The sequence below is a fragment of the Heliangelus exortis genome, chromosome 6 (assembly GCF_036169615.1).
Source record: "Heliangelus exortis chromosome 6, bHelExo1.hap1, whole genome shotgun sequence".
In the NCBI taxonomy this organism is placed as follows: domain Eukaryota; kingdom Metazoa; phylum Chordata; class Aves; order Apodiformes; family Trochilidae; genus Heliangelus; species Heliangelus exortis.
In genome coordinates this window covers 21,060,097-21,085,144 of record NC_092427.1, presented here as the reverse complement: position 1 = coordinate 21,085,144, position 25,048 = coordinate 21,060,097, and the positions used below count along the sequence as shown (strand labels likewise).

At 43.7% G+C, this 25,048-nt stretch overlaps 1 long non-coding RNA gene across 5 annotated transcripts in view; it reads right to left on the bottom strand.

Moving 5' to 3' along the window:
- Positions 1-25,048, bottom strand: part of LOC139797584 (uncharacterized) — a 132,564-nt gene that overhangs the window by 106,287 nt on the left and 1,229 nt on the right. For all 5 annotated transcript variants that reach the window (XR_011726520.1, XR_011726521.1, XR_011726519.1 and 2 more), the window contains exons 2-5: positions 23,263-23,424; positions 21,327-21,459; positions 18,055-18,153; positions 6,725-6,847 (exon numbers count right to left, since the gene is read on the bottom strand). This is a non-coding gene — a long non-coding RNA (uncharacterized lncRNA). The remainder of the gene's footprint in view (positions 1-6,724; positions 6,848-18,054; positions 18,154-21,326; positions 21,460-23,262; positions 23,425-25,048) is intronic.

Below are 25,048 nucleotides of genomic sequence, written 5' to 3'. Positions count from 1 at the left end.
TGTTGTGAAGGCTGATGTGAGTCTCACTGGAATAAAGTGGCATAAACACCCAATAGTGACTGGTCCAGATACTCCATGCATCCCTGGCATAGATTACCTCAAAGGAGGTGACTTCAAGGACCCAGAAGGGTCCTGGTGTTCCTTTGCTATAGCAGCTGTAAAGTCTGAGAAGACAATGCCATGAAATACTCCTGACATGCTCTGAATCTCCAGTTTTCTGTATGTGTATTTGTCTAAAGGTGGAAAAATTATGGGAACTATTCCTAGAGACTTAAAACTCAAAAAATGTTACATTTTCAAAGGAATCTGGCTAAGAGCTTTAACATAAAAGGGGAAATTATAAGCTTAAGCTGGGTGTGGTATGCCTTATTCTTATGGCCACTTTAAAGCCCTTTGAAGGGCTTTTAATGAAGAGCAATCCCTAGTGTATGAGCAGAATATGGTTTCTTTGTACCATCTACTATGGTACATAGTATATGAGAAGAATATGGTTTCTTTGTACCATTTAACATATCCCATGTAAGTTCATCCAGCCATTCCCTAGCACAGCCTGGTTTGGTGGATCACTGTGTCTTGATTTCTACTGGGGAAGAGAAGGCAAGGGCTGCAACATATTACACCCAACCTTCTGAATAAATAAATGCAAGTCTTCCCACGTTGTGGCACTGAATTCAGGGACTCACAAGTAATCCTTGCCAAGACAAACTTTTTATTCATCTGAGGGTCCTATTTACACTCTTAGCCATTCCCCAGGATCCACCCACAAGACCCTCCCAGGTTCTTCCCACCAAGGTCCTGGTGTTTTTCTGTTTTTTTCTGGTACTTTTCCACCCTTCCTTTTAGTAAAGAAGGTAACAAGGTAGCACATTCCTTTCTCATCACCCACATAAACTTTGGCACCTCCCACACCACCTTACATTCCTAGTGAGAAGGAAATCACCTTTTTCCAACACCATGGAGGCACCATCACCTACTATAGAACTCCACTGGAGATCATTTAGACACCAACTTTAATGTGGGAGTAGACCCCAAAACAGGCAGTGCTGGACACATGACATCCATATCAGCTTTGACATTGTCTGTTATAGCTGTGTTCAACCCTCTCTGCTTATACAGCCAGAGCAAGTTCAACCAAAAAGGCAACACATGTTCAGAGAGATCTTCCAGGCTAACAGGGACAGGCTGGAGGTTTCAGTAGCCACACACAGGTTTGCAGGGCTGAATCTCCAGCAAAGACCTGCAGATACCCAACCAGTTTATCCAAGGTCACTCAGAAACACCAATGTTGCAGCAAACCAAGCCCATGCAGGTACAATTCCATGCTCTCAACACTTCCAGAGTCTTCAAGGCCTTACCAGAAACCCAACTGCAGATGTCAAAGGATAAAAGGAGCTCCAAGTGGAAAAAATTGCAAATACTTAAGGCAAAACAAACTACATTGTTCCACACAAGGAATTCCACTTGCTGACAGAGGAATCCAATTAAGAAGTCTCCCTGAAGAAAATATAAGGCTAAGTGCAGCCCAGTATTTCAGACTCTCAAACAGAGCCCTGAGGCTGAACTTCACCAGGGAAGGATCAACAAAAGATGATGCTTTAGCAGTGTCTACTGCAGGAAAAATAAACAAACAAACCCCCCACCCAAACAAAAAACCCACAACCAACACTCAGTTCTTGAGCTAAAAAGAGAGAATATTAGAGCTCAACTTCAATGTCTCTAAAAATCAAAAGGAGAAAGAATACACCCATCCTCATGGTAAATTGTACAGTGGGATGCTCTCAAATGTGAGGCCAAAATTTAGAGGCAACCAAAAAGTAGAACCTCTAATTCATCAGTTTTGATTGGTTTAAGTTCCAAAAGAAACACTTCAGTAAGGGCAGACTGAACCTGGCACCCACAGAGGGATGAGGCACGGAGCTGTTGTAAAGAGACATCTTCAAATCACAAGATTAAGTCTTGGACACTTGAATTGCTGTGTCTGTGGAAAAGCAGCAAAGACACTTTCTGGCTCCTTTACAGCCAAAACAGGACTGGTTGAATTTGTACAACCTTCAGTGAAAAAATATACATAATCCCTTCCCCTCTTTTTTTTTTTTTTTCCCTTTTGAAATGAAAAACTTCCTACCTTAAAAATGAGGCAGAGAGGAGAAGCTAAAGAGAATCTGGAAAAAAAAATGCTCTTCTTTTTAAATCAAAGAGTTTTCCTCCTCCCTTGAGGCAGTAGAAAGTAAAGAGAATTGTGAAAAAGCTGAATGAAGCAAAAGTTTTGTGGAGATTCAAATGTGGATTTGACCTAGATACAGCTAACTTTCCAGTGATTAATTTGTAAGTTGTATTTTTGTACTGAAGTGCTCAAACTGTAGCTCTAAAAGAAAGTAGACAATGTCATTACTCTCATACTTTTAAATATATGACTAAACATCTGCTTATTTAAATTATTTCAAATAGACCAAAATTAATTATTTTACATCACCATCTTGCTACAAAGCTGGGTTTTCTTTCATTCCCCATAAACTGTATTATACTATAAAGGGGCCAGGATACTAAGGGAGTATTAAACCCTTTGCCAACATGTGAATATCTGTGGGAGGCACCAGGTGCTTAAGCCCACACTGCACACCCCACTCCAACTCAAAGATTGTTTAAAGCTCTTAAAGCTAAAAACGTAGGTGAGCGGGGATTTATTATTAGTAAAAAAAAAAAAAAGCAGATAAAGAGGGATATTTCTTCTTGAAAGCTTCAGAATCCATGGGTTTTGCTTGTCCTTAAAATGACAGCCTTAAAGAACTCCAAAATGTCGTTGAGTCCTGAATCACTGTTACTTTCCCACGTCTCCCATCCAGACCTGGGTTTCTTTTTTCCCACAGGAAGCTCCACCTCAGCTACACCCCAAGGACCTCCCACAGATGAGAAAGCTGCATCTGGGGGTCTCTGGACAGGGCTGACCCCTTCTCAGATAAATGGTAAAAGGATGTTCCAGCATTTAAGTGACCAGACAGGCTGCCATGGGCACCCCCAGAGGACACATCCCAGCATCTGAATTTGTCTCCTAAGGCAGCTACAGAAGGTTGCAAAGCCCATTTCTCTTACCACCAGGGCTGGCAGCAGGCCAAAGACAAACTTTTTCAGTAGATACAGTAGGGAAGAAGCAAAGAAAACTTGAGCCTTCAGAGACATATTAATTTCCTACAAGACACAGACTCCAAGATTTGAAAGCAGGGAAAAATGCTTTACACTCCCCAGTAGGTCCCTGGGTGATATTTTCTTGCCACACTTAGGGCCACCATTTCACTCAATTAGATTAAAAATAATGTATTAAAGAATCTCTGCCAGGGTAGAGTTAATCTGAAGGCTGGTTTGAAGAGTAAAATCCCTCCTCTGGTTTGACAGATGTGAACACCTAATCACCCTGTCATTCTTAACTCTACTTGAGCTGGCTACAGAGGTTTCCTTCATTTTCACCAATTAACCTCCCCCAGATCCCTTTTCTTCAGCTTGGATTGTTTCATGAATATTCTCCTGGTTACCTGAGCAGCCAGGTTAATGTTTATAACCTTCTGCAGATTTCTGCAAGCAATTAATCCTTTGATGCCAACCTGAACAAGAGAGCCCAAACCTGGAGAACCCCATGTTAGACTCAGCCAGCTCCCTGCAGCAAATTGCTGGCTCTGTTGCTCACTCTCCAAACACACTCAGATACCTGAACACACCAGCAAGGAAACAACCCTCTACCAAATCACTGTCTGCAAGGATGGCATTAGTTCCTCTGGCAGCTTGAACTTGGATAAAGCTTAATGTTTTCCTTGCTAACCCAGCCATTTTTGTGAACGAGGCCACATTCACTGGTATTAGAAGCCTTGAAACACAAAAATCCCAAAACAGCAGACTTGAGACTTAACAAACATCTTTTTTCTTCCCTCAATGTCCCAACAGCCCTTTTGGGAATACAACCTCCACTCCTTCTGCCGGCTGAAGGACTCTGTATGGTGAGACCCAGGGTAGGCAGCTTCACCTTGCAGACAGTTCTTGCCTGCTGAAGAGCCAGCACCTGTAGCCAGGGCTCATCCCTCATTTTCCAGAGAAAGACAGTAGGGAAAAGTGTCCTATAAAAATTAATTTTATGTTAATCACCTTAACAGCTCAGTTTCAGTTCCCCTTTATCTCACCCACCAAGCTTACACATATCTGCCTGACACCAGTGCAGTCTCACATGGTCCTACCCACTTTGCCAACATACAGACCAAGCCTTCCTCATTGCCCTTTCAAAGCCCAGAAATTTTATTTGCTCTAAAAAGCAGCCCAAACACAGGAAATCCAAATTTTTTTGCATGGCAAAGGACTAATACAGAGCCCTCTGTGGGCTGATGAACTTTGCACCAGCATGTCAAGTTTGCCTTCTGCGGGATGCTGCATGGGAGCCTGTTCAGAAAACACAGTAGCAGCTTAACCAAGCATCTGCTATCTTAGAAAGCACCATTCTGTAATGTCAAGCTATAAAAGGTTTTGCAGATGCATTTAAAAATCTCTCTGGCCAACAGTTTTCTCATGGCTGCTTTTGAGGACAAAATAAGGTTGCTTTGGGGAGGAGGAGGCACCACAGCACCATAGCAACAGGCAAGGTACATGAACACCTATACAAATACCTATAATATCTCCCAGATGCTTTATGGGACCAGCCAGCACTGCATAAAAGCAACAGAGCACCACCTTTGGCCAATTCTTCAACTCATCATCATTGACAAAACAAGATAGGGCTCATTGCTATCACAATGTGAAACATACCAATTTTCTGTATTATGTCCTGATTCTTTGGTACACCTCAAATAGGAGAAGCTCCTGAGCAAGAAGTGCCAAAGCAAACCCATAATGCCAGGGAATATTTTGTTCTGCAGTCATCAGCTCCAATTACCATTGTACAGCACAGCAGAAAGAGGAAAAGTGATGTTCTCCACTGCTGACTCCTGCATAGAAAGTGGGATTTCTTTCTCCATGCAGTCTCCCACACTGCTTGGCTTTACTTCTTTAGCTCATGAGCCTGGGATTATTTCTATACTATCAGCCTGCCAAGACTCTAATAGTGAGAATTCTTCAGAACCTCTACCTTCCTTTCCATAGGAACCTCAGGACTTCTAACTCTCCTATCCCACCACTTGCTCTGCTTTCAGACCAGAAGATTTCTTCAGACAAGCCACAGTAAAGGTGTGGAGATATTTCCTCTAGGAGGGAGGAAAGCAGGGAGAGGAAGACACTGATATTAAAGAAGACAGCCAGCTCACATCAGTATCTCCACCCATTTCAGGTTTTTGGTATTCACCCAATACAAATTTGGCTTGTCCTACAGACTGCATTTTAAATGGAATAAAGGGAAAAGTTTTTCTTACCACTTTGTGCCCAGAAGGCTAAAAACAACACATCCATGAAACAGACTGCGACAGGTACTAAACAGCTGAAGAATGTTCTTTCCCCCTAGGCTAGATATGTCTAAATGCCATTTGATTCTACTAATGGCAGGCTCATTAGTATTTAGAAAAGCAAGTGGGGAATGCAAGCTTATTTTGAACAGAATCAGTGTTGTTGTAGCCAAAGCTCATCAATTATGAATTTTAGCAACTGTGAAATTTGTTCTGCTGGCACAGTGCAATTGCCTGCAAAGTGATGCATCTGAAGGAAAAAACCTACCCTACAAAACAATACCCATCTTTCATTTTCCAGTAGATATCCCATATTTGTTGCAGAACAGTGCTAGGGGAATACTCGGAGTTCCTTAAGCAGCTTATTAGAGTAATCCTTGCAAGAAGACAACCTGCAGGCCATAATTTCACAGAGCATGAATGCAGTGCCCTGGACTGAGCTTTTCTGGTTGCACAGCAACTACTGCAGAGCTGCACAGCACAGACATTGCTGAGCCCCCAGAAGGCACAACCCTACAGTCCCCCTCCAACAGAGCTCTACACTAAGACAGAGCCTTCCCAGATGTGAAGCATAACAAATATTTTAGTAGCCTGCCACAGCTAAACTTTGATACAAGGACCATGTGTAATACCACCCTACACCCCCCGGGCTGTGGACAGCGAGTTAGTAACCACCCAAATGAAACATGACATTCACTCTTAAGATGCCTGCTTAAGGCATGGTAAGAAAACATCAAACAGCAGCTCCACAGAGTCCAGGTAGCATTTAACATTAGAATTATTTATAGACACTGGCCTTAATCAGCAAGCAAATCCTCTCTGTTTAATTTCATTTAAAACACACCCAGAGACTTACCTTTATAAAAGGACTTTCAGAGTAATCAGGAGACTCATTCTCAACAAAACAGCATCTTTGCAGGAGGTACTTTGTGAATATGTAAGCACAGAACTTAAAAACAACCTTACTCCCTGGGTAACTACTTGAACAAGTTGCCAGCCAGAATGTAGAAATTCTACACTAAAATTATTTCACTCACAACTTATTTCTCCCTTAGGTGTTCACCCTTCCTTAAGTACCATAATCCCCACCCAGCTTCATTGGAGACAGCTGGGACCTCCACTTAGTTTCCCCCCCCTGCAGTTCTTCCTGCCAGCTCCTGGGCACCTGCACCTACTACATGTCACAAAGGGATCAATAAAAGATTCATCTGTATTCGAGGAGCAGCTGTTGACTAAAGCAAACTACTTCCACCTGGGAAGTAATAAAAGATATTAAGTGTTATCCCAACAGGTGCTAGTGAATGAAAACTAACCTGAGATCTTCGTTGTCCACTTCAAGTCTTAACACCAGGGAAGTTCTAAGTGCTGAGCTGATGGGATAGTGATAGCACCATTTACATTAGGCAGCTGAGATGATGACCTTCACAATTATGATTCTGTTAGAGAGAGACAATGAAAATGTGCTATGAGATTTGACTTGCCTCCTTGGTTACCTTGATGAAAACATTAACACAGTTGATTATTACAGAGGCTTCAGTCAGGTATGTTAATGACTATGTAAGAGTTTCTCTTAATCAGTTGTCAATGAGCAATGGTATTTCAAGGATCATTTCCAGATGCAAAGGTGCTAAAGAGTATTTTCATCCATGATCTGCATTAGATTTCTTCCTAACCAGTTTTCCAATTATATTTTGATTGGGATGAAAAGAGATACAGATGTATTAGTCAATCGGAAAGAGATCTGTTTCAGTTGTTAAGTGAATCTCCTGCAAATAAAAGGCATTTAACCAGGATGACATAATGGCCACAAGGATAGACATCTTACCCTAACATGGGGAAGGAGCACAGCAGGGGATTGAATGGGAGCCACCAGTTCAGTGTCACCATAGAGTCTTTGACTGGTGAGAGCATAAGACAGAAGATGTGCTAAAATGAGGTAGTTTCACAAAATATCAGCAAGCTACAAAGAATGGCAAGTTTATCCTTGAAGGAAATGACTGCAGAATGGGCAGCTGTCAGTGCTTGGTTTTGCACACAGACTGCCAAAGACTGTGATGAATGCTGTCTGGACAGATCTCCTGTCAGCAGTGCTCTCTGCTCCAGAGCCAATCCATGGCACTAACAGAGCTCTCAGGCAGCTCCAAACCTTGCATGATGCTCCAAGTTTGCATGTCAGTTCCTGTGGTGTAAGCCATATTGCTGGAAGATATAGGAGGAAAAAATCTGTAAATCCTCTTCCTAATGTTTTAATAAATAAGCTACAACATCTACTTGGCAGCTTCTCTACACTGGAGGAAACCTCAGCAGAGTTACTACCAGGTGGGACACTGAAAGCAGCAACAAAGCAAGGCAGGCAGGGCTAGGCTGGAGCTGTCAGCTCAAAGCAAGGACCTGACAGAATTTTCATGCAATCCCAGACTGGTTTGGGTTGGAAGGGCCCTTAAAGATCATCCAGTTCCAGCCCCCCTGCCATGGGCAGGGACACATCTCACCAGACCAGGTTGCTCAAGCCCCATCCAGCCTGGCCTGGAACACTTCCAGGGATCAAACAGCCACAGCTTCCCTGGGCAACCTCGGCCAGTGTTGCACCACCCTCCCAGTGAAGAATTTCTTCCTAATGTCTAACCTGACTCTCCCTTCTTCCAGTTTAAGGCCATTACCCCTTGTTCTATCACATCACAGAATCACAAAATATATCAGGTTGAAAGAGACCTCCAAGATCATCCAGTCCAACCTCTGACCAGCACCATAATCTAACTACTAAACCGTGTCCTTAAGGACCAGACCCAAATGCCTTTTAAATACCTCCAGGGATGGCCTGGGCCATTCCAATGCCTGACAACCCTCTCAGTGAAAAAATGTTTCCTAACATTTAGCCTAAACCTCTCCTGGTGCAGCTTCCATCCATTCCCTCTGCTCCTATCACAGTCACTCAGGAGCAGAGGCTGTTTCCCTCCTCACTCCAACCTCCCTTGGGGCAGTTGCAGAGAGCTCTCACCTCTTCTCCAGACGAAACACCCCCAGCTCCCTCAGCTGCTCCTCACAGGACTTGTGCTCCAGGCCCTTCAGGAGCTTCCTTGCCCTTCTCTGGACACTCTCCAGCACTTCCATGTCCCTCCTATAGTGAGGTGCCCAGAACTGAACACAGTGCTCAAGGTGCAGCCTCAACAGAGCTGAGTACAGAGGGATGGGATCACCTCCCTATTCCTGCTGGCCACACTGTTCCTAACACAAGCCAGGATGCCATTGGCCTTCTTGGCCACCTGCACACTGCTGGCTCATATTGAGTCGAGCGTCAACCAATACCCCCAGGTCCCTTTCCATCTCACAGCTCTCTAACAACACCTCCCCAGATCTGTAACTCACCATGAGTTGGTTATGACCCAGCTGCATTTGGCCTTGTTAAACCTCACAGAATTAACATTGGCCCATTGGTCCAACCTGTCCAGGTCCCACTCTAAGGCTTCCCTACCCTCCAGCAGATTGACACAGCCACCCATTGGTGTCATCTGCAAACTTAATGAGGGTACACTCAATTAAACAATCCTTTTGCTATTAGTAAAGTAACTCTTGCTACATTCATTACAGAGGGGCCATTACACAGGTAGGTGGCCAGGTTTGTCTCATCCTATGTAGATTCTCAGGAGAGAATATAATTTTGGTGCTAAATTAATTTGGAAGGACACAAAGACCACTAGGGATGCTGAGTTTTGCTCTTTCCTTAGTGATGCCTCTCAGGAACCTGCTGTAAACTCCACCAAACCCCTGGTTACTGTCTGCCAAAACACCCACAAGATACCAAAATGACTTTTCACCATTGGCAAGATAATGCCTTAGAAGAGATCTGTAGGAAGCAAGGGTCTCAATATTGAGTGAAATGAAATTTAAAAACAAAGACATAGAATTGAATCATAGAATCATAGAATTAGCTGGGTTGGAAGGGACCTCAGAGATCATCAAGTCCAACATCCAAAAACCTTGCTGAAAACTCTGGGATAGGCTGGAGTTAGGCATGGCAGCCTGAGGTTTCTATTCAGTGAGACCATTTCCTAGATAGGAAAGGACTGCAGCTCACAGCTGCCTTTGTTCAATGTCCTTTGGGAAGCTATCCCTTAAATCCCCAAATCCCACTGGCATTTATTATTGCCTACATAAGGTGACAAGAACTTGCAGCCTCCTACCCACCTGCCAAATTCCTTCGGGAAAACTGATGATATTCCAGGCAGATTCTACAATCTTTAATGTAGAAGGAGCTCTAACATGTCAAAGGTGATTTCAAGACTCCTTGCGGGCTGCATGGCATTTGGGTCTTGCAGAATCCAAGTTCCCACAATTACTGCTGCAAAGAAAGTTTTTGAAATCCCTGCCCAAGTACATTTTATCACCCTGGCTGCAAAGTGACAGGCAGCAAAGCTGACCCTGATTTGGAGCTACTAGTCAAGTCTGAAGTGTAAAGCTTTAGGGTAGCTTTTTTTCTCACTTTTCTGTGACTTTGTGGAAAATCAGCATGCTGTCATGTAACTCAAAATACAGAGTTTACACGTGACAAAAAGTGGTTTGCTTTCAGGAAGCTGAAGCAGAATTAGGAACTGTAAGTGTCACAGGATATTTGACAGGCACTCCTCAATGCCATTTCCAGATAAGGAAAAGGAGAAGTAATAAAATTTTTTAGTTTTTAGCCTACTCATTCTCCATAGTCAGACATGAACCAGGGATGGCAGCGAAGGATGGTGTTGGGGTTGTCCATGGGAATCAGCATCTCTATAACCACAATGTGCATTCAAAAATCCTGCTGTTTCTTGGTTTACATACAAGGAACCAAGTTTGGTTTTGCAGAGGTAAATTTTTAACTGGTAGATATCCAGGTGGTGAAAACACTTCTGGAAAAAGCTAACTAAAGGGTGAAACAAGAATTTCCAGAAATTTATGTATGCGTGGTCATGCTCCTTATGACCTTCACACTTTGCAGCAATATTCCTGCCCGGAGGACAGAGAACCCTGGCCAGGGGTAGTTTCCCCTCCTTTCCAACATAATTGAAGCACATAGAGGGACTGGTAGTTGCAAGTGATGCCTTGTCCCATTCAACAGCCACTTTTATTGTCCTCACCAGGATGTGACTGAAGGCAAAGAGCAATGACTTCAGATTTTTTGTTTGTTTGTTTGTTTGTCTGAGGGTTTTTTTTGTTTGTTTGTTTGCTTGCTTTTTTAAGGACATAACTCATTCATACCACAAGACAAAAATCTATCTGGGGCAGAAAAAACTGCAGGCAGCCAAACCGTATACTTGATAGCTCTAGGGGTATTTTTGCACTGAGCCCCATTCTGTCTCAGCTATTTACTGAACTCACCCCGTTTACAGCAGACTCTATCATCCACTCCCAAAAGTGTGAGACATGACCACTATTTAAATGGTCTGGTTAATGCTATGAAGAATCTGAGGAAAATTAACTACTGCGGGAAAACTTCCAGGGCCTGTAACTAGGTCAGATCTGAGACCCATACAGAGCTGCACACATTTGGTGTGAAAAGTCTGAGAATAAGAGAAGCTGGGCTGTGCAGCTGGAGACCAACATCTGATGTTTACTGCCATCTGCCACTGGCTCTCACTGAGGTGGTGAGCAGCAGTTTTCAAACCAGAGGCCATTCCACAGCATCTCCACAGCCACATCCCACATCCATGTGCAGTGAAGCTCGGCCTCTCGCACTGCAGGAGGGAGGCAGGATACACACAGACCTCTTCCTCCTGTGACCACAGCAAACACTTTCTAAGGTCACCACCTTGAAGATGCCAGATATTGAAGAAGGTGAATTCTCAGAGCTGGCAATGCAACTGGATGCAAACATTGACATTTAACATTACAGTTTGTCGTTGATGGTTTGGAAAGGTTGAGGGGAAAGGACGATATTTTCCTCCACTTCTGACTCAAGTAATCAACAATGTTTCAGCTTTCAGGCAGAGAATATTCAGCTTTCAGCTCTGATGAATGCAGAGAAAGTTGAAAACATACATGTAGGCTCATTTGCTTCTGAGCTGTAGGCCAAATTTTAGTGTCCTCTAAAGTCATTCTCAGGGTAAGGCAACAGGAACCATTTCTGATTCTGTAGAAGTGGCAGCGCTGCAGCAGCAGTTATTCCTGCTATGGAAGGGAATTGATTGCTTCCAAGGAGAAAATGGGGAAAGGGTGTGGATAAACAGCCTGGACCTTCACATTCCCACTCAGCGAGGTTAGAATCAAAGCCATTTTAAGGAATCAACAGAGCTGCACCCATCTTCTCCCTCTTCCTTTCTCTCTCCTTTTCCCTCTCCCTCCTTCCAAGCACAGGCCTTGCTCCTTGTTCATCAAGCTGCTGTGCCATTTAGAATGAATAATTTAACATCAGAGAACACAACCAGCAGTAAAGATGCACATGCAAGATAATACACACACTTCCAGGCTCTCTGATTCAGCAAAGGCTTTGCAAGCATGCTCAAAAAATAAGGTGGGAGCTATTTCTGAAACTATTACCTCACTTCAACTTTCACCTGCTCCCCAGCCCTGCTCTGTGGCATTCTTGCATGCCACATTAACCTCAGCATCTCATTAGCTCATTCATTTCCTCTTCCTTAGTTGGGTGCCAGCAATACAGAGTGTCCAGTTACATTTGGCAGGACCACAGGGTATTCTTTATTTGTTTTCATTCCCTACATGTCTCCAGCTGCTGCCTTCACCTTCTCTTGTCTCATTCTGCCCTTACTGCTCCATCTCTGGGAGTCTCCAGGGACACTGCAAGTTCACAGAAGCTGTTTCCAGCCTCCTCCCACATTTCCTGCTACCATTTTCCTGCAGAAATTATAAGAAATCTCCTTCATCACAGCTGGGGAAAAGTGGGACCATCAAGTTGGAAAAAAAATAACCAAACCCACAACCAAATTTGAAGAGTAACCCATCTGATATTGTCTCAGTCAGATGTTTTGAGGTCAAGACTAAGCTAAAGTGTCTCCAAAAATAGAAGGACTGATTTTAAAAGTGCTCTGAAAGATTTTTCAAAGGTGGGAAGATTGTCAGAAAACAAGAGTGTCAATGGGCTCTATGGGTGGTGTTTTTCTGACTGTACACCTGCTGTTTCAGTCAGGTGTACTGTCTTACAGTAAGGAAAGTACTTATAGAGTCACATAGCTGGACAAAAAAAAAAAAAAAAGTATTTTCTGTGGATTTTAGAAAAAGATAGATAAGGCTTGATACATCAGTAGCAGTGCAGTATAATAAGAGATAACAGGAACAAGGAGAAACAGAGCAGTGGATACTTTTAAAGATCATGGCCCTATAGTCAGAGGTCCCTTCTAATATTCAGAATTAGCTTACAAAGGCAATCTTGGGACAATTACAGATGGGAAACTGTATAAACAGGAGCTCAGCATCCCTTCCATAGCAAAGATTCTTTTTCATCAGCTTCTGGCAGGCAGAAAGCATCCGGAGGGCTGCAAGACAGAGGCACACTGCTGCTTGGAATTCAGCACCTTTTGGAGCCCAGCTATGAAAATTCCCAGTTCATTCTTTTTCCAGAGCTTTCCTGGTATTCTATTCCATGTTATTTCAGTAGTACTACTGTCATACTGAGCACTGCACCATCTCACCCAGACAGTATCAAGAAATAATTACAAATCAGTATTTCTGCTATCTAACACACTTTTGAAGCCTTTGTGTAAGAGGAGAGGCTTGGAATGTGCACCTTGTATCACACGTGCCTGTTTTTTTCACTCTGCATTTTCTGATTTTAAATCAGGGCACTGTAGTTACTCTACATGTTTGCAAATCTTCTGGGAAAGGAACCCCAGCCAGGTCCGACAGGCATATCCAAAATCTCCTTCCCAAGAAAAACCTAGGTCTACATCCAAGATATTGTAGGCTATGTTCTTAAAAGAGATTTTCCTGAGAAAATGTGGCTGATGGCTCCTCAGGCAAAACAAGACCAGGAGGAGAGTAAAAATGTTCTTTACTCCAGATACCCATCTGAAGTTCTGGCAAGAGACTTGGAGGTTTTGCTCAGTGAGGCATCCAGCTCCATGTGGTGTGATGTGGGGGCATTTAGCACAGATGATGAATTGGGCCCAGATTTTTCTGTTCTGGAACAAGATCTCAGTTTCCTGGCCTGAAGCATCAGCTCATGTAGCTAAGGCACAAGCAGCTGCTGATGCTGTAGGAGCTTCCAGGAAGTGGAGAAGTGGGAGGACCACAGACTTGAGCTTGCTTCAGATACACCAGCATGCCTCAACTAGAAACAACCTATTTTTACCAGCATGGAGAACATTCCTGCCCATTTCACAGGAAACTCAGCCCTGGCAATGTATCCCCTACTCTGCTTTCCATTTCTGGCTAAGCCAGGCAGATAGAACTTTTGTGGTGGCTTCCAGCTAAGTGCCAAAATGCTAAAATAACAAACTTTAAGTGACCTATTAAACTGTTTACTTTGCAGTGTTGCAAAGGATTTATTCAGCAACACATTTCAAGGCCAAAATGAACATGGAAAAAGGAATTTTAAATTACTTGGCAATTTCACTACAGCCTCAATTAGGACAGTTATCAATTAAGAAGTTACCAGTTGTCACAAGGAAAACTCAACATTGTTTCCTGTGGTGGACTTAGAAATTAAAGCCCCAGGGACAAAATCATTTGCCCACAGTGCAAGTTCCTGATGCTTCAGTCCCTGTTCTCCTCTGCTGCCTCTGCCCAGTACCCAGCAGATGATGGGTGCAGACACTGCAACTATGAAAGCAGATTGTCTGGAGCAACAAAGCAACAACATTTTGATAAGGCTGAAGTCCACCACTGATGCAGGTTCCATGGGGAATCTTGCACTGAAGTGATTATTGCAGCTATGGTAGGTTGGGTGCACTCTACCCACAGTGGGATGCAGCTGAGCCCACCAGCAAACATCCCTTCTGTGATAACACATTTAAGAATGGGCAAAAATGCACAAGTGAAGCAAGGAGTAGGGGAAAAAAAGAATGTGAACACCTGGGTCAGAGTATAACGAGGGAGAAGAGGTGCAACCCTGGAGCAGGGATTTCCCCTCAGACCCCGGTCCAGAGAGAACCATGGCTGAGCAGATGTCCCCATGGAGGATGCCACAATGGAGCAGCTGATTATTTCCTGAAGGAAGCAAGGCCCACGGAGAGCCCAAGGAGAGGCAAGTTTGTCCTGAAGGACAGTAGCCCATGGGAAGGACTAAAACTGGAGCAGGGGAAAACTGGAGCAGGGGAAGGAGCAAGAGAGAAAAGCTGTTACAGGTTGACTGCAACCATCCTTAATGCCTCAGGGAACAGGGGAGGCACAGGAGTCAGGAGAGAAAGAGTGAAGTCAAGCTTGGGAAAAGGTGGGTGGGGTAGGGAGAAGGTGTTGTTTTAACTTTTGTCTCTGTTTATCACTATTCCAATCTGTTTTAACTGACAAGAAATTAATTTCAACCAAGGTGAGTCTGTTTTGCCCATGACAGTAGCTTGTAACTGATCTCCCTATCTTTATCTTGACCCAAGAAGCTCTTATTTTTCCATCTTTCTCCATTTTTTCCCCTTATCCTTACAAGGAGGAGCAGTGTGAGAGCAGCTGGCCAAGGTCAACCTCCCCACATGAAGAGCACAAGGGACCACTCAGATCAAAAAACTGCTTTCAGAGGGAGGCCTACTTTAGGCTTGAAGTTCAGTTGTTGTCTACCCTATCTTCTGCCTCTTCCCTGCATTTTATTTAACAGTAAGGTGAAAGCAATGACAGGTGATTTCTCAAGACCTGAGACACATTTCTGACATTTGCACAATGCCTTTTTACCTGGGAATCTGCAGGCTGCAGAACTGGCTCACTCACTGGCACTTTCTGGGAAGCAGCCATCACAGCCTTTCACAGGAACCACAACAAGTGCACTGTCACTTAGAAAAGCTTTATATATATATAAAGTATAGGCTTATTGTGAGAGCAAGCAGCTGATGAAACCACCCTGTCAGACTCTTTCTGTATGCCATTTTATTTTGCTCTGTACAGTTTCCTTCTTATAAACTATTTTTTAATTTTTTTAAATTTTATTTTATTTTTCAAGTACAGTCTGGCTTCTGAAACCTGAAAACTGTCAGGATTCCCAGTGCCCTGAGATACATGGGTCATATCCAGCAGAATGAAGGAAGAACAGGCAGAGAAAAGAGCATGAAGAGCAGCTGAGCATTACCCTCTGTATTACCAGCATCCCAGTGACCCTGCAAGATGTGCCCTTGCAGAAGGCAGGGAGTGGTTGCAGAGGAGTCTAAGAGCAAGAAATTGGGCTACGACATTTCTCCTAAGGCTTCTCAGCTCCCAATACCTTACAGGAAAGCAATCCTGTAGGAAACTGAGAAAAATGGCTATGTAGTGTCACAAAATCTCTACCAGTACCATCCAAGAAGAGATCAGTGCACTCAGTTTCTGTACAGCTCTGTGTTCTCTGTCTCATGACAATGACACATCTTAAAGATCTTTGGTCTCAAGAGCTTTCCAGCCTACTCAGCAGCAATCCAACATCAGATGCTTGGTCTTGATGATATGACACTTGGTATCTTTCCATGCCCAAGAGGTTTCAGCTGAAGGCAATTCCCTGGTTATTTCCCACCAGGGAAGGGTTTGTAGCAGAGGAAAAGCTGCAAGCTTTGGCTTTCCTGAGGACCGAAGGGAGTCCCACAGCTCCTCTGCAGCAACAAGGGCAGCACAGATTACACCTGGTGAGCTCATCTCTGCCTCCTTGTTTGAATAACTTCATTTTAAAAAGACTTAGATTGCATATACAGAAAAAAGAACCTTGCATGTGTGCCTCTAGATGTTCAGGCAAAAAGTGGCACAGCAGCAGTGCCCCACTGGCATTTAACCATAACACAGCCCAAGCACATGAGAGGAGCCAGAGCAGGCTTCCTCAGAAGCAAACACTGCAGGGGATTGCTCAAAGTCCCATGAAGTTTTGTAAAGAAGCCACCCAAACAGCCCTGTTGTCAGCAGAAGCAAGAGAAGGGAACAGCCCTTGTGTAACACCTCAAAGGTTTCATAAGAGGTCCTTATCTCCTGAAGTCAATGCCTTGCAGAAGGTCAGCCAAATCCACCACCTCGTGACTTTCTGCTCACCAAATTAACGAGTGCCTGAAATCCACCTCAGCATTTAAACAGTGATGTCACCCAGCCCAAAAGTCCCATCCAAGCCTTTGAAACAGAACACACTCCCCAAAAAGCGATTTTGCTGTTAAGAAGAAAATAATGAGCAAAGGATGAACACGGAGAAATACAGGGGAGTTTTGTTAATCTTTCCCCAAGTCAGACCAGAACTTACACCTAGCCCAGCAAGTAACCAACATGGCAAGCTCTCCATCCACGCAGCTGTGAAAGACTCAGGACATCCCATTTCCACAGTACAACTGCGAGGACTGAATTCAAGACTGCCTAAACATGCAACTTTTAGTCCTTTAGCAAACCATTCCATCTAATTTTATTGCCCTTGGAGAAATAAATGACCTTCATACAGAACTGGTTTTCCTTGTGTAGCTCAGAACACCACCTCCCGTACTGGGCTGTGCTGAAAAAGTCCCTCATGTCAGAAAGAAAAAGGTGAAAAAATCTGCCTATACTGTGGTGGACATATAACATTGTCCTGCTGATCAACAACAGCTGAAGAACTGAGGAGCAAAGGGGGAGAAGAAAATCTTCTAGATAATGAAGACAGCCCCGTTTATATCTCTAGATATGTATGTGTCTATGTGTGTACATGCACATACATATTGAGTGGCCAGCCAGCGCAGCCAGTTGGCATTAAATAATTTCCATTTCTGGGAAGAATGGCATTTTCCTGGCACAGCTTTTGCTATTAGCATGTACAGTAGGAGGTAGCCACTTGTTAGGACACGCTGGCATGGAAAGCCAATGCATGTGTCTGCAGTTCTGGAAATAAGGATGACATCTGATGGGCCCAAAGAGACTGGTTCTTAAGCTAGCTCCTAATGAACAAGAGTTTGATTTGCAGTATTTTGCACTGTAAACATTTGGACCTGAGCAACAGTGATGTATTTGTGGTTTTAAGTGGTGAAAAAAAACCCAAAACCCTGAGGGCATACGTATGTCATTCTGAAGTCTGAATCTATTAATCCAGCAGCAGATGCAGAGAGTTCCCACAAGCCACTCCAAGTCCTGAAATCTTCCCTCTCCAAGAAGATGGCAGGGGGTGTGAACACAGAATCATCTCTTAGACTACACTGACACAACCACCAGTGAGACAGATTAGCTTTTAGCTGAACAATTCACACAGTGCTCTGCTTTCCTGAAATAAGTAGCTGCCAGGGAAAAGCAGAGAGATCTGAACCACCAAGGCCACTTCTGCCCCCCTACAGAAAGCCATTGGAAGCCCAGGAGACTGGATATTCCTAATGCACAAAAAAACCCTGCTCTCTAAAGGTGCTTGGCCATGGCAGAAAAGGTAAGGTAATTTTACCAAGATGTATAATTAAATGCCTTTCTAAACAGAGAAAGGATAGATGTACAGGTGGTAAAGCCCAGTACCAGATGATGAATCAATCCTCTAAACCAAAATGGAGTGGGGGACATATTTTAGTCTCTACAGGGTGTAATAAAGTCAACATGAGGATGACTTGAGGGATCTGCTCACCTCCTGGGAGATGCTCCCTTGCACACTTTTCTCTACATCATTCACACCCACATGGCTTCTCTCAGTTTCTGGCTTTGGGATCCAAACAGTAACGCAATCCTGTGATAGGCAAATCACACCATTTCATTAATCATTTATCTCATCAGTCATTTTCAGCCATTTCCCTAGGGCCACCAAGCCTTGCCTACAGCTGCCAAATTTCAGGCTCATTTCATCTCTTACCTGGTTTCAGAGCTGCCTTGGCTCCCTGCCTTTCATGTTTTCAGCTCATGTTTTCCTTGCACAATTGAACTGGCTGTCCATGCCCAGTGAAAAGTTGGAGGAGAGGGGGAAAAAGCAGGGACCCAGAGTCCTATTATTGGTTTTGCTCAGTTCTGTGTTTTGTAACCAGGTAGTGGCTGACTTGTTTAATTCTACACTTAAAGTGGACTCAAAACATCAAATAACTACAAACTGACCAACACTCCATGCTACAAAGCACCTATGGGTGCTTAACAATTGCAAAGCATTTGTTCACTCTATCTTCATGCAACAACATGTCCTGTGGTTAGGTTAATTAGGATTAGTACAAGGAAGGCTGGCTCAGCCATCCAGAACATCATTAACCAACTCTTTAAAGAACAGTTGCAATATTTGTGAACACATGAGGGGGTGAGGAGGTGCATTTTCAGGACACCAGCAGAACAGCAGTCGTGTCTCTAAGGTCCCTTCCAACCCAAACCATCCTATGATCCTATATCATACTCTGCACTGACAGGGACAGCAGGTAAGGGATGAGACACTGGTAGAAGGACAAGAGAAAGTACTTCCAAGACTTCCAGCTTAGGCTCCAATGAACTGCACTGTTTGTCATGGGCTGCTACAGAGTAAATTTCCCTCTCTTGGCGATTCACACGTATGGACAAAGAAAGCCTTCATGTCTCCTTTTAGTTGGGAACTGAAAAGCAGCTCCTCCATGCAAACACAGATCTCTTCTGTTTCTCCTTTTCTCAAGAAGGAAAGAGGGACAAGCAAATGAAACCCTCCCTTTTGATGTTTCTCCAAAACCTAGGTGAAACAAGCCCACTCCCTTCCACCACTGCACATACCAGGGTTCTATAAAGAGAGACAGATCTGAGAGCGCTCAAGGTTGGAAGGAAAAACATTAACACCAGGCCTTACCCTCAAATTAATAGCCCTAGCATCAAGTACCCTTGACAAAGACTTGAGTCTTGGAGTGTCTCAGGTTCCTCAGAGGTGCATCTTGCAGATCACACTCCACTTGTGCAAGCCAAAGTGGAGTACATTTTTGGACACAAAATGGGCACATCAGCTGAAGAAAGCCCTGCAAAGCCAAGAACAGGGCCCTGCAATATCAGCAGAGCATGGGTACAAATACAAAACAGATGGAGCCTCCTGCAGTGCCAGCAGTATTCACATTCAGTCCATGGCAGACTCCAGAACATCCTTGGGGAACTCTAACCCTCTGCTCCAAGTTGCTCTTCTCCAGCAGAGCCAACATTGCAAATGTCAGTCAATGGCAGGCATAAGCACTGTGTTTTTTCTCACAGTGGGATCATACAACATTTTCAATAAGTAGTAAGTTCTCCTAAAAATAGGAATTTTAGGGAAACTTAATTATTGGCAGCTTTTTGCTGTTTTAGCCAGAGAGGGCCAAGAAATTCAGAAGTTTCAGAGCATAGCCTGTTGTGCAATGGCAGATAGCAACAAAATAGTAATTTCATTATGAAATAGTCCTAATGAATAAACTTTTTATAGAAGATTTTAGTCATGTATTTGGTGCAGAAAGCCAAGGACTAATATTTCAGCTGCAGGATTTTGTTCTATCTGTCAGTGAAGGAACTAAATCTGTGACACTTCAAACCACGTGCTCAAGAGCCCTCAATCATTCACTCTTCACTCTGCTTTCTCCACTTCAGCAAGTGTATTTGCAGGCTTTGGCACATAAGCTTTTTGGACAAAAGGCTGTATCCTGGTTCAGTGAACACATTGCAGACACACAGATCTGCTTCAGCTCTTTGAAAGAGGCACACTTTTAATGCTGTTCCTATTCTTATAGAATCACCAAATGGGTTGGGTTGGAAGGGACCGGATCATCTGTTCCATCCCCAGTTCTTGTGATGCAATCACCCCATGTATTTTAATCATTTTTTTCCGCTAGGAAAAATGGTGTAAGTCTTGGGTTATCTTTTGATCCTGATTGTTCCAGAAAATCTACAATCAGAACCTGTGAATACTTTAAATGCATTTAGGTGATCAAGAAGCTGAAAACAATTCCATAGAAAAGTATTTAAGTTCCTTTCAAGGTGACAAAAAGGTTGCAATTAATAAAATAACAGGTTTTAAGCAGTATGAAAAACAGAACAAGTCAAAGGCCCATTTCACTTCTCTAATATTCTCTTTGGAAAGGTCTTTCAGAAGGCTTTGAGAAGCCTAGATCAGGCCCCTACTTTCCTTATCCACCCCAAACACTTTTAAGCTTTCCTCTGCAGAACAACACTGGCAAGACTCCCCTACATTGTGACACTCAATATATATTTTGAAGATAATTTCAATTAACATGCTTGGTGTTGAATTGGTGTTGAATTGAAGCTTCTTCTGTAATTTCTGTACTTAAATGTTTCTGACACTCATCCTTTTGCACTGTACCTCTTTCTGATGAGATTAATGACTTTTGTGTGTGTGTTTGCTTGTTGTTTGTTTTTTTGTTTGGTTTTCCACTTAAATCAACAGCCTTCGGTTTGGGAGGCATGTTTTGGGGTTTTTTCCCCATTATTCATTCCAGATCAGGAGGCTCAGCCAGCAGCAGGATCTCTCCACCTCTCAAAAAAAGATTCACTCTCCAAAAGCACATAAGAATCTTTTTAAGTTCACATTAATCATGGCCCATAATCCCTGGGATCCTGCCAGGCTTTGCAGTTTTCCTGGTGGTCTCCTTCTTCAAGTTTCACAGATAGTTAATGCTTTAAACTGGTTTTGTCTCTGGAGGCAAACAAGAAATCCCAGTTTCCTCCCTGGGCTCCATTTCCTCCAGTTTAACCTCCCCAGCTTCATCTGCAGTGAACATCCAGACCACTTTCAGGAGCCTGACTTCATTGAAAGTGTTAAGACCCATGTTTTAAGCTTCCATTCCTACCACTGTTCTAACACAGGTTTTCCAGCATAGCTTCCCTGCTTGTCACCTAGAACAAGCAACACCCACAGACAAGTCATCACCACACACCATCAACACCTTTTCAGAGGCATTCACCAGAGGAAGGAAGGATTGTCACCTGAGTTATCAGCCACCTGATGTTACCTGGGTTGACACTGGGGGAGAAATCTGCTGCTGGGCTTTGCATCAGATGCCACACGTGTGAACATGCAATGCAGATGTGCACAGAGGCATCTGGCTTCAGTACCAGTCTGAAAAACAACCAGGATCTGGAAGATGTACCTAGGTGTTCTGTAATCAGTGAATCTGATTGGCCCCCAAACATTTTAGTGCTTGAGGAGTTAAACAGGATTAAAGTTACACACTGATATAAAAGAGTTCTCAAAATGCTATTAGCATCACACCCTTGGTAAAGGATTGACTTCTGGTTTGCTTCTTCCTCATGCTAGGAAAGGTGTTACTTCTGGCTGCTGCTGCTAAAGACACAGATTTACAGCTTAGTGGGGAAGTAGTAACAAAGTCTGGATCCTTAAGGGCTGCAAAGATCACTGATGGTCACTTCTTGTTTCACCAAGAAAGTGGCAGAGACAGAATGAAGAGAATGCCAAGTAGGTGTTAGAGGAACATCACATTTTGAGAAGAGAAGAACCAGCGAAGGCCAGGACAGGCACATTGAACAAATCACTCAACACAGTGCTTCCTTTCCTGAGAGATGGTTTGAGCCACCCTTGACCAAGACCCTCAGCCAACAAGGCAAATAAGAACTCCATAAAGGAGAATGACCTTTCCTTGCCAATGCCACAGGAAGAAAACTTCAAGAACACATCACCAGTATCAGCTGGGAGACCTTCCAGGGACATAACAGCTCTGCCTGCTGAACCACCAAACCTCACCAGCAATATGTGCAGATGCTCTCTCAAGAAAGCTGGCTTGAGGTTCCAGTGATCCCCTGGAGCTTCTTTTCCTGCAGAGTCCCTTCTGAACCATAAGACTGAAGCAGAAATTTGTCCTGGGGAGCGTATTCTAAAGCCAGCAGAAGGCCTGAAAGGAAAAACACAGTGGCAGCTGTGAAGCATCAGACATCACCAAATTTCTTCCTGTGGTTTTACAAGCATTAATTAGTGCACCTAATCTTTAGAGCCACTTAGAATGCCCTTGCTAATATTAACCAACAACTGTGATTAGGTGAGGTCTTCAGTAAAAGGAGAGATGGGGACTAGTGAGGGGAACAGAGAGAAAAATTCAACTATAAAATTAAACACTCTTCACATCCAATTTCTCTAGCTCTCCTCTCAGCAAAAGCACCTTACAGCCTGTAGTCTAAGACATGGGATGGTTGGGAAATTTGATTAAAAGCTGTTTTATCAGGAAGGATAAGTGAGTCATGCAAGAGAAAGAAAACTGTACTGTACCTAGGAGTAAAAAGCAAAGCCATTGTCATGCCTGAAGATCAATTTAAGTTCTGGGCTTCCACATGGAAAAACAAGCACTCTAACCTGGCCAGGATTTTTTGTCTCAATCATTTCTCTTCATCACCGCCTCACCCCCTGTTCTTTTCACCATTTAACCAAAGAGATTCTCCTTCCCCAAAGATTATTTTATCACACAGCAGGCCAGAAATCAGAAGGGGGAAAGAAAAATAAATTCAAAATTATTTGAAAATCGGGATCTCGTTTCCTCTGTGCCAGCCATGCATTTATTCACTTCTGACACCTAGTGGGCATCCCCATCAGAGAAGGTGTCCAGCCTTGCTGGCCAGCAGCTTCAGCAGCAACACTGACACTCAGCATCAGCTTCTGACTAATTGTGCCAGGAGGAATATGGTCCATCCTTAGCAATGCCTTGGCTCCTTAAAGTCCTCCCAAGCCTCTGTGCTGAACATGCACTTGCAGGTGTACTGACAACTGCATGGTCCCCAGTGGAGTTATGACTGGAAAATGCTCACATCCTGATCCCAGGATCTCACTGCTCTGAATCAGTACATGGGTTTGGCAGCTCAGGCCTATCCCTCATTTCAGAGAGATCATCTAGGGGTCAGTCAGTTTGTCACCCACCTGAGATTAAGTTGCTGACAGCAGAGCACGTGCCAGGAAATCTCCACATTCCTCCAGGATGAGCAATGACCTTCTCTCTAACACGGGCTGGGCTCCATCCAGCTTTCACTTGAGATAATCTCTGCCCTGTGAGAGATTTCATAGCCACATAGCACAGAAGCCCTGGAAATTCAAAGAATCACAGAATCATTACAGTTGCAAAAGACATTCAAGTCCAACCATAAACTAATTCTACCAACCATTAATCTAACTCTACCAAGTCCAATGGTTAAACCATGTTTCCAAACACCCCATCTACAAATTTTTTAAACACCTCCAGTAATGGTGATTCAATTCCCTCCCTTTGCAGCCTGTTCCAGTGTTTAAGAATTTTCTTCCAATATCCAATCTAAACTTCCCCTGGTGCAACCTGGGGCCATTTCCTCCTGTCCTATTGCTTGCTACTTGGTAGAAGAGACTGACCCTCCCTCACTCCTTTCAAGCTGTTGTAGAGAATGAGAAGGTCTCTCCTCAGCCTCCGTTTCTGCAGACTAAACACCCCCAGTTCCTTCAGCTGCTCCTCCTAAGATTTATGCTCAGATCTTTTCACAGCTCCATTGCCCTTCTCTGGACACACTCCAGGCTCTTCAATGTCCTTCTTGTCATGAGGGGCCCAAAAGTGAACGAAGTTTTTGAGGTATGATACCCATTCCCAGCTAGCTGAAGAGAACAGAATTGCTCTGGGGCTAACAAGGCTCCAGCACACTTGCCATTGTGGCACCAACTGTACCAGCATCAAACCCTTTATCACTGAGCATCTTCAGTACAATGATAAAGAGAGGGTCTGGAAAACGAAATGTTGTGGTATCCTGGAGCCAAAATACTGCTGTGTTTCGCCTAGCAGGAAACCAAGCCCAGTTTTTCTGCAACACTGCTGTAGGGTGGTGCCCTTCATCAATTCCACACCGTGGGAATTCCTGCTCAGACACTGTCAGCATAACATGCTACAGTATACAGAAAAAAAAGAAAAAGAAAAGAGAAAATGCATAAAAAAGGATTGATTCTTCCATGAATGCAGGCTTTGCTACCTTTTCAGAGAGGAATAAGTCACCAGTTTCCGTCCTTTCACAGGAACAAGCTGATGTCTGTGCAGGACATGCTTGCTGTGCACAGGGACAGATTCCTGACACTGACACCACCACAGCAGGAAGTCATCCTTGCTCCTGGCATTCCCCAAATTGCTGCATGATTTTCACACCACAAGTTAAGATCTCTTCTGAAGTTTAGCTCTCCAAGCAAAATAAATAAAAAAGCAACTTAAAATGTGATCAGGTGGGGGAGAAAGGCCAAATCAAAGTCAATCCTTACTTCTTTCTTCATCCTACAACTACTGTAGATGCTCTACATGGAAAGGGTGACCACATTTTCAACTTTCTGCTGAGGCAAAGCTCAAGCAAACTGCCACAGTGTTCCTGTATAGAGCAAGCCCAGTGCAATGCCCCATGGTTTTGCTGTCTCCCTTCAGATGTATCATAGAAACATATCAGAGAAAGGTTTCTGTTGGAAGGGACCTTAAAGATCTCCTAATTCCAACCCCTCTGCATGGACAGGGGTACTTTCCACTAAACCAGGTTGATTCAAGCCCCATTGAGCCTGGCCTTAAACACATTCAGGGTGGGGAACACCCTTTTTTTCTGTCTCAGAGTTTCTGAGCAGTTTCAAAATCTACAAGTGGAGAATTTCTACTCTGCACATTCCTCCTACTGAAAGTAATGTCTACACTGTGTTGGGAAAGCTCCCTCCCTGT